Source organism: Sciurus carolinensis, chromosome 4 (assembly GCF_902686445.1).
Source record: "Sciurus carolinensis chromosome 4, mSciCar1.2, whole genome shotgun sequence".
In the NCBI taxonomy this organism is placed as follows: domain Eukaryota; kingdom Metazoa; phylum Chordata; class Mammalia; order Rodentia; family Sciuridae; genus Sciurus; species Sciurus carolinensis.
Genome location: NC_062216.1, coordinates 146256887 through 146265958, shown reverse-complemented (window position 1 = coordinate 146265958; position 9072 = coordinate 146256887). Strand labels below are relative to the sequence as shown.

General features: G+C 38.3%; 1 long non-coding RNA gene across 2 annotated transcripts in view; it reads left to right on the top strand.

Annotated features, from left to right (window-relative positions):
• Positions 1-552: 552 nt before the first annotated feature.
• LOC124981997 (uncharacterized) overlaps positions 553-9072 on the top strand; it is a 29014-nt gene continuing 20494 nt past the window's right edge. For both annotated transcript variants that reach the window (XR_007108156.1, XR_007108157.1), the window contains exons 1-2: positions 553-837; positions 7702-7852. This is a non-coding gene — a long non-coding RNA (uncharacterized LOC124981997). The remainder of the gene's footprint in view (positions 838-7701; positions 7853-9072) is intronic.

Here is a 9072-nt window from a genome sequence, read left to right as displayed (position 1 = left end):
TTTTTGCCGGAAATCACATTTCAAAGTTGCCCCCAATTTTACCTTTATTTGGAGATTCAAATCAAATATGTATTATATTTCCATAGTAATCTAAAACTTTCAGATACAGTCCTGAGTGATAGGTTCCATTATTCCAGTTTAGAGATGAAAACCTGAGGCTTGGGAAAATTGGATAACCTTCGCAAAGTCTCATAATTAGATATTTCTGGTCTAGTGCTCTTTCTTCGAGGGTATTACTAAACCATAAATCCAAGTTTTGTTTCTTTTTACTGCACGTCATTTCACAGCAACACTTAATTTTAGAGATGAACTTTGAGTCAGTAATCCGGAGGTGGGTTTTAGAAAGGAAGAAGTCATAGTCGGCTTCCATTCCGCTGTGCCTCTTTGAGTGTCATAGTTTACTGAAAGAGTTCAAACTACATGTCTGTGAAATTTGCACACATGCTGTGGAATGACCTTTGAACTTGTGCTCCTGGGCTGTGTCTCTCCCTCCTTCCAGAGTGACGAAACAGGTTGGCTGCTTGTTGGGGTGAGTGAAGGTAGCCCCTTCCACCCACTGAAGAAGGTTTCTTCAACAGGACGCAAGACCTCTTTAGCCTTCTGCTCCACTGATGGGGACTTCTCAGTGATCTGTTTGCACATTCTTTTCCTGCCTGGTAATTAGCACCAGCTGTCTCAACTTGAAAGGAAGGAATCCCTTTGAAATCCTCCCTATCCTCCGTGAATGTGCTACTGAACATGCTAATTAGCAAGTGGACTTAGGACAACACAGACATGTGTTTCCTGTGAGTGTTGGAGAAGGAAGAGGAGGAGAGAGGTGTACATCTGTCTAGTTGGGTATGTGTGTGTATGCTTTTCTAATTTTCAAAATGACATTTTAAATCAAACTCTGCCCAAGTGTGATCAGTAGCCAGCCATGAAGGCCCAAGCAGCCACCCATGAGTTGCCTTCTCAATTTTCATTGTACTTCCTGCCCAAGCTTATCAGTGGTCCATGCCAGAGGAAAGAGGCAGTACCGTGGCTTCTCTTCCTCACCAAACTGATTTCTCTTTCCCTCAGTATCAGGAATCACAGGGCTCCAGGGAAATAAAAAATAACTCCCTTTCCTTCAGGGACCCCTGTCCCAGAGTAAACTGAGAGTCAAGTGGGTCTGTAACAATTAGCACACCCTGGATTGAGGAGAGAACTCAGAAGCATATTCTGCATTGTGTCAATTATACTTAGCTAAAAGTGGAGAAGCCATTGGGTTCCAAGTGTAAACTGTGATTATATGAAAATCTGTGTTTTTATAATTTGAGCAGCAATTTCCAGGGTTTCAAACTTACTGGCAAGCACTGCTTGGGGCAAGAACTGCTCATGACATGGAAAGGTGGTTGGTGGAGTTTATGGGAGTACTTGGGGATTTATTGACATGATGAAAGGAACTCATAGGAGGCTCAAGGTCCACTCTTGGGATCACTCTTGGGCAGTATCCTTTACCTCCAAGGTCATTCTCCTGGGGCAGTCTGGTCCAAGAATCCACCCTGGAATTCCTGCGTCTATTTCAGCAGAGCTTCCAGACATCCCAAGTACTGCTGAGCAACAATCTGCACCCCAGTTGTTGTCATATTCTTGCCTCACTGGCTCAAAGTTTACAGTCTTACTTGTGAGTGTTTGATAGGTGAGATTCACTCACATCCTACTGTGTGACTGCAAGGTGGAATGGGGTTCTCATCAAAAGGTCAGCTGTCCTATTGATGGAAATTTTGGTTGGAGTTTCCTGTTTTGCTATTGCTTCTCCCCAAACCACATGGGAAAGATAATTCCCCATGAGAAATTAGGTTATTTTTAGCAAGAAAACTTGATAAATGTCTACTTCAGAAATCTACAGAAAGAGGATTCTGTCTGTCCAGTGTCCATCAGTTATGGTAGATGCAGTCTTGTATGGTAAATAAGATAGGAACCTATTCTAAATCTAAACACTTGACCCAACTGACCAGGCTCTGGGAAATAAGGCAATATGTGTTGTCTGCAGCTCCTGAGAGCTTTCCAAGGCTTGGAGGTGAAGCAAGTCTCATTCCAAGGATGTCCTGTCTTTTGTGCCTTAGGTCTACCATAGTTCTTTGATGACTTAGCTGTCTTTGACTTGTTCCCTTGTCTTGTCCTCCATGTCTGTGGACTCCTGGCTCTGGTTTGGCTGCTTGACTTTTCCCAGCCTGTGATTTTAGGTTCTCTCCAGCTGAGTAGTCATCTTCACTCTTTCTCTTTCCTGCTTTTGGTTGAAAGCAAAGGGAAGAAGAAAGGATGAAAATATCTGGTGTTTCTTTGTGGGGACAGAGCAGATTGATGAGTATGATGTAAATGCTGCAAACCCAATGCTGACTTGCTTTCCAGCTAAAGTTTCATCATTACTCTCAGAATTAAGTTGAAAGAAGGAGGTAGACTATGCTATGCTATGTGGGAGATGAATGAGTCCATTAGATAATACAGGGGGAAAAGCAATCTGACAGAGGAAAATGTGTGCCAATATAACCCTTACACCTGGAAAGAGGGCCTCAGCTCCTGGGCTCTACCACTCCTGGCTCCCCACCAAGGTTGTGGAGTCTGTAGGGCCAAGAGATGCTTACCCAGAGCCCATTCCCACACTCCATTCTGTACCTAAGTAAAATAACTAACTAACTAACTAGGTAGGTAAGTGCTTTCCTGAACTCTGCCTGCCTTCCCTCTGCTTCACATTCTAGGCTTAAACTTTCAGTTTCCTGAATAAGCAGTGCCTTTTATCTCCATACACAGAAGGTCCACCTCTGACATTTATAGGGTTTAAGACTTGAGTATACATGGAGGTCATAGGCTCTATTTCTAAATTCTTAAACTGTATACATTAAACTAACACATTGCTACATAAAATGTTCTGTCCTCTGCCTTTGATTTAAAAATTACCTTTAAAACTACCTATAAAGCTAAGCTTAGATTTTGAATTCTCCAACTTCAGAATTCCCCATCATAATGTCACAGCCCAGGAGGGCATTTCCAGCACCCAGTCTACCAGGCTATTCTTCCCACCCCTTGAACTGTCCTGCACCACCAAAGATTGTGCTTGTGGGAATATTGGCACATAATCCACACATCAGGAACCATAAACACATCCTGCAAGAACTATTTCTTATCAGCAAAAATAATCTTAGTTCACCCCTGGGAGGAGACTATGAGAAAGAAGCCCTTCTAGATTTGTAAGGGTAAAGGGCCACTGGGGCAGGTAATTCTGGAGTCCTGGATTTCAGATCAGGGGCTAGAATGGAGTGTGGGATGGGCTCTGGGTAAGCATCTCTTGGCCCTACAGACTCCATAACCTTGGTGGGGAGCCAGGAGTGGTAGAGCCCAGGAGCTGAAGCCCTCTTTCCATGTGAAAGGATTATATTGGCACACATTTCCCTCTGCCAGGTTGCTTTCCCCCCTGTGTTATCTAATGGACTCATTCATCTCCCACATAGCATAGCATAGTCTACCTCCTTCTTCCAGGAAATCTCTGTCATTGTCCCAGAGCAAGTTACACCTTTCTCCTAAACTGACTCTTAACACTTAATGTATGACTAAAGATGACTTAAACTCTCATCCCCTCAATTTACTTTCAAGACAATCATAAAGTTGGAAGAGATAATATACACAGAATTTTAGAAAAGTAACAGATAAAAAAAGATGTTAGCTATTATAAGTGTTATTATATACTCACATAGTACCTTGTACTTATTCCTGTATAAATATTTCATATTGTTTTATTATTGTTTTCTTATATCTCTTCCTTCCAGTAGATAATATGCTTCTTGAAAACAAGCACTTACTTTTAATTGAGTTTTGTATTCCTAACAGAAAACTCAGTATATTACTTAGTAGATGCTTGATAAATGTATTTGGAGTGGATGAATTGCCTTTTGGGGAGTTGGAACTTACAGTTCTTACTGTAGCTTGTAAGGACCTATAAGGAAAAACTCTGGGAGATCACACTCAACTTCTTAGATGGTTCCTAACTTGAGACCCTTAGAAGAACAGAAGGAGATGGTAGGACTAAACTAGAGTCATGTCATAGGGTGGCATAAAGAAGAAATTTTATTCAAGTGTCATTTCTGCCAACGGACTAGATATGCTTGCACAAGCCACTAATTCTGTGTCCTGGCAAAGATTTCCAATCCAAAACATTCCATTATGTAATGTATTTGTCTTATACAAGTCAAATGATTTCCCAAACATTCTTCCAACAGCTTTGAGACTACATATTTCTCTACACCCATGTTCTGGGATGTTTGGGCCCCTGTTTTTCTTAATTGGACCTGTTTATCCTGATAACTTGCAGATAAATAGAGCTCAGGAAATATGGTCAGGAGAAAGACTTTAATGATGTTTGCTTGATTACGATAATCAAACTGCTCCGCTGAGTTTTTTCCATCATTTACTCAAGTGGTTGCTAAGTAATTTCCAGTACAGTTCCACAGTTAGAATGAATGGCCCTGGCTGCCAGTTGGTTAGAAAACTGTTCTGTTCATCATTCATTCATTCATTTGGGCTTGTCATGAACGGTGACTGAATGTAGCAAAATGCTTGCCCAGAGCCTCAGAGACAAAAATGAAGGAAAATAGAAAATCCTCCTAAGAGAATTCCCTTTTCCTTTCTTTTAACATTGCATTCTCTCATTTAGCCAGGCTAAATTACAAAAGTGAGCATTACAAATAGAGTTTTTCAAAATTAATTAAAATAAAGAGCATCTAAAGACAACAAATTTTCTTTCTCTCTTCAAAAAATTATAACTACAATAGAAATTAATCTTATTATAACAAACATCTATATAAGTAGTGTTTTATAATGTGCCAAGCACTGAATATTTTTGGTATATTAACTTACTTAATCTTCACAATAATCCTGTGATGTAGAGATTATTATTTTTCTTCTTTTACAAATGAGAATGTAGAAACACAGAGAATTAGGGATTCATTCGTTTATTTTGGTTTTTGGTGCCAGGGATTGAACCTAGGGACTGGTGCATGCTAACCACATTTTGTACCATTGAGCTATGACTTCAGCTCTAGAATTAGGAATTTAGATTAAAATTATGTAACAAGTGGTAAAGCAAGTATTCAAAACCAATCCGTCTGTCTGTGCTTAGGTGGAGTACCGAGATATTTACATAATTTTTTCAAATAAAGAGGCCCTGTTGAACTAGCTTATAAATGAAGGAAATCCAAGGGAATAATAGTAATGCAAACTTTGTAGTACCTATTTTTTTATTACTTGCATACTTTAATGTTTCATTTCTAGGCAAATCATTCCTGCTATCATGGGATAAAATACTGATGTGATATGAGGCTGATTGTGACGTGGGTTAGTGAGTTTTCACTAATGAAATTGTGATGTCATGTACTGAACATCTGACAGTTTGGCCCTTTTATTTGGGGACTGAACTCTGTAAATGAGGATTTTTCTGAATGAAATGCAGCTGATTGGAATTGAATGAAGTGCAAGGTGAGGTGCACTCTATGTCCCTGGAATCCACATCACCAGACATAAGGGTCTTGTTTCCATGGCAACAGACTAAGGCTTTAACTCTTGCAGAGCTGACATGAGGACAAGATTTTGGACCCTGGTTTTGCTGAACATTATTTCTGTCTTTGTATTCCCCCCTTCCCCTTCCTCTGGTCTTGTCAGAAGTTAATGATAACCAGTTATTACAGGAGGGAAATAAAAAAGTTCAACATCCAGTAAAACTTTCTAGAATCTAATAAGAGGGGAAAAAAATGTTGTTTCCATTAATGTACTTGAGTTTTCTAAAGGAGGATCCACAATGACTTTAAGAGGCTATTTTTCCTGCTGTGCATTATGATTATCCTCAGATCCAGCTTGAGTGTTGTAGTTAAATGGAAAAAAGAAGAAAAAGAATGATTACTTCCTCTCCTTCCATCATTTGCACCTGTTGTTTACATAAAAGTGGGGTGTGGGGTGGGTGTGTCATGGGGGAAGGAAAAGAAAAGGAAAGAAATGAAATACTGCTTCTGTTGTGATGATTTTGATGGGACAGCTCTGAAACCGAGCCAAGTTTTCCAGATTTTTTAATTTCTAGGAAGTCCAATATGTTCAGTTGGTTGCTTTACTTGGGGAATACAATGATTTAGTAAATACTCCAGGAAAAAAAGGAGTGTCCAGTAGAAGAGAAGGGGTTTAGATATTATCTGTTCTGATGGTTTAATCTATTAAATGAAATAATTATCACAGACAACACTTACATAGGTTAATACTTGCCAAGGACATTTCTAAATGTCATACCCATATTTACTCATGTATTCTATGATACAGAGACATAAAATAATGTTCCCAGAGCTTCAAAACTATTAATTTGAAGGAGTATTCAAACCTATAATCTGATATCAGACTTGTATAGTTAACCACCCTTGTGCGTAGTCTCTTAAAGTCTGGTGTTTTCTAATGCACTACTGAAACTTTTATGAATCATTGATTTCTATTCTCATTTGCTGGATTTGACAGCATCATTTTGTCTTTTAGCTCCATATCAAAATGCTCACACAACTTTTTATTTACTTGCATTTGTATTTGTGTGCATGTGTATATAAGTTAAAGTTTTTTTTGAGTGCTGGGGATTGAATCAGGGCCTTGTGCTTCTGAGGCAAGCACTCTAAGAAATAAGATATATCCCCAGTCCAAGAAAATTGAACTTTTGAACAGAATTTTGTAATCTCTTAAGTAATAATTATGGACATCTTGGAATATTAGAAGATCAAGTTTAGGAATCATGTATGCAATATTTGCTTTACCACATTTGTTAAATTTTAGTTGTAATGGAAAATAGTTAGACTTTCTTTTCTTCAAATAATTTTTTCATTTTTTCCTCTACTTTTTTTTTTTTTTTTTTTTTTTTTTTTTTTATGTTGGAGGGTCCCACTAAGTTGCTTAAGGCCTTACTAAGTTGCTGAGGCTGGCTTTGAATTTGCAATGTCCTGCCTCAGCGTCCCAAGTCACTGGGATTACAGGTATATGCCGCCACACCTGGCACCCTCCAAATTTCTTTTCAACACTTCTTCATTGGCTCACTATAAACCTGAGTGTGTGAAATGGAGCTATATCTGAATATTTAGTGATCATGCTATATCATTTTTTAGTCACTCAAGTCCTTAATGCAATATTGTTACAAAAATGAGCATTAATTCTGGGTTGTGTTTGGTCCAGGGTTCGACAATATGCTATTTATTCTAATTTTGAATTTATTTTAGGTTTCAATTCATGCTCAGTTTTTGCTTAATTCCTGGGGGATAATATTCTATACATTAATTTGATATGATTTACCCACAGTATAATCAAATCTTCATTAAAGAAAGTTTTTAAATACAGTCATAATATATTATCAGAACATTAAAGCAAATCATAATAATTGTCATAATAGTCACAATTTTATCAGTGACTGTTTATTAGGTCTTCATTTAGCATGACATTGAAGTTAATTACTACCTTACCTTACAGTTTGGGGTGATGACGATTAGAGTGAAATATTTGAATCAGCCTGTTAAATTGCATACACATCAAGTGGTTTAATAAATCTATTCTGAGCAGTTTTTATTTTAGGGGCCAGGACTAATTTAGCATTTTATTAAGATTGACATTACCAACAATTTCAACTCAGCTGACCAAATGCTGAATGATGGATAGTGTTTCTCTACCCTCTAGTGGTCTAATGCAGAACTGAAGAGGCAAACCCAAGAGTCTTCATGGACAACTGGCTGAGAATCCTGAGACCTGGACAGCCGTGCCTGCATAGGTTTGGCCCTGAATCCGTAAGGGCAACAATAAAAGGTTTAAGGCCAGGCGTCCAGAGAAGGTAAGACAAGCATGGATTTCCATCTCCGAGTTGATTTTATAGGCATGACAGGAGGAGCAATGCTGGTTTGTTTGTTTGTTTTAAATGTTTCTTCTTTAAATTTCTTACTTCTGAATATTTGGTTTGTGGTATGTTGAAACAAATGTTCTTTATCTGGGTTCTTATCAGTGATATTATTCCCATTTTGTGCTGGGTCATTGTTCGTTGTTGAGGTGCAATTTGGATGTTTAGCAGCTCCCTGGTCTTTGTGATACCCTGCATCTCATCCCTAGCTATGATAACCAAAACATTTCCTGCATCATCGAATATCCTCTTTGGGGAAATAATTTCCCCCTGGTTGAGAAGGATTTTGTTCCTAATAGTTCCTATTAGGTTGGAAATAGTTCAATAAAAGTAAATATTTCATTAAATGCTTATTACCTATCAGGTCTTGTTTTCATTGTTGCTGTTGCTATCATTATTATTATTATTATTTAGTACCAGGGATATCTCACTAAGTTGCTTAGGGCCTCACTAAGTTGCTGAGGCTGGTTTTGAGCTTGTGATCCTTCTGTCTCAGCCTCCCAAGTTGCTGAGGTTACAGGTGTGCACCACCACACTTGGCAGGCTTTGTGTTATTTAATTTAATCCTTGTAAGAATTGTCAGAAGTAAATTTTATGTTATCATTATCTCACTTTCACAGGTCAGGAACTGAAGAGAAATTAAATAACTTTCATGACTTCACATTGGCAAGTGGCAGAGTCAGCATTAAAATCCAGGGGGTCCAACTTCACAAGTGTCATCCCTCACTAATCTCCTAAAAGGAGTGAAAAACAGAATTGCTGATTTCTAAAATAATAATAATCCACAGACATCAATTTACATAATTTTCTGAATCAATAATGAGACAGAAGGGAAAGATATGGTACCACATTGTCAATGGAAGATTAATTCATTTTTTCATTCCTTTATCACCTATCGACTGTTTATAGAGATACGGAAATGTATGCAACAAAGTTTCTGCTCCCCAAAGCTTACTTACATTGTTTGAGAAACACATGAAAGAAATTCATATGTGATATTTCATATGTTAATGTGTTACAGAGAAAATAAAACGTTAAAAGGGATTAAAAGGGCATGAGGCTTCTGATACGGTGACATTGAGCAGACAGTGAGGGAACAGGATTGAAATGAAGTGGAGATGAGGTAGGGAATTGCTCCAGGTGATGAGAACAGCTAA